The sequence below is a fragment of the Trachymyrmex septentrionalis genome, unplaced genomic scaffold (assembly GCF_001594115.1).
Source record: "Trachymyrmex septentrionalis isolate Tsep2-gDNA-1 unplaced genomic scaffold, Tsep1.0 scaffold52, whole genome shotgun sequence".
In the NCBI taxonomy this organism is placed as follows: Eukaryota; Metazoa; Arthropoda; class Insecta; order Hymenoptera; family Formicidae; genus Trachymyrmex; species Trachymyrmex septentrionalis.
The window spans coordinates 450,387-451,653 of record NW_017305694.1 but is presented as its reverse complement, the minus strand read 5'-3'; positions in this window follow the sequence as shown (position 1 = coordinate 451,653).

Genomic DNA, 1,267 nt, shown 5'->3' with positions numbered 1-1,267 from the left:
TATATATATATGTATATGTATTTACATCACACTTACAAGCTTAATTATAGATACCGACAGCTCATGTCACTTATTTGTAACCTTTAGTTTATTTTTTTTTACTTTGTGAATAAATTTATTATTTTATTTAAAAATGAATATCCTTGCTTAATAGTGTTTATTTATTTTAAGATACCTCGTATCTCGTTCCTTATTACCTGAGATTACACGTAGTCCAGCCCCAGGTCAAAAGAATTAAGTTCCTTGATCCAAAAGTAGGACCGATGCTCGCACTGCCCATAGGAAACAAGTATCGTAACGTCCTTTCAGGATGTTGATATATTCCAGGCTTATAAAAAGTGCGTTCGATTCTCGGGTGTTTGCCTTTGTACGTATACCTACAAGACAGAGTTTAACCATCCTTCCATATCCTCTCCATTTTTCTTCATTAGTTCTTCGATCAGTCTTTCAAGGATTTAGATATAACAATAAAAATTAATTATTAATTACACTTTATTTGTAAGTAATTACATATCTGATTCATCAATTATAAATAATATAGCGACTTTATCTGAAGTGCTGAATCATGATTACGAAGTTGCAGATATCGCATGTTTATCATCTTCAATAAAAATGTATATGTGGGAATACCCGTATGTTAGTGGAATTTTAGAATGAGTAATTGCAGAATTACACACATTTATTGTTTTCTTGTTATTTAAAAGAAACAAAGAAATCCATAATTAAAGATTTATACTATCAAAATCAGACTCGTAAGTTATTTCACTCATAATATTCAGTCTTATTTGATGATTTCGACGATGAATTTTATGAATTACAGATGTTAAAAGGCTTTTATTTCCTATTAATTATATTCTAGGTGTATTTTCTCAAGAGAGAAAAATTCTGGATTTTAGAACAATAAGCGTATTTATTTGACATTTCAGAAAAGAAATATTGTCTTTTTCTGGAGAAATCTTACCAGAAACATTTATCCGCCAAACCGATTTATTTCGATGAAACCGAAGTTATAAAACCGATTTATTTGGATGAAATGTCAGAACATTCCCATTGTAACTGTTTGTATTTTTCGATTGTAATTAATAATTATATCATTATTGATTATGTCATTACATGTAACTATATCATTTGGTTACTAACTGTTATTTTAATTTTAATGGAGAAATAACTGATAGACAGCTGAATGATATGATTGAAATATCAGAGATGCTTTATTTTATGTATAATGATCGTTCATAGCCAATCCAACAACTGAAAACGGTGATAG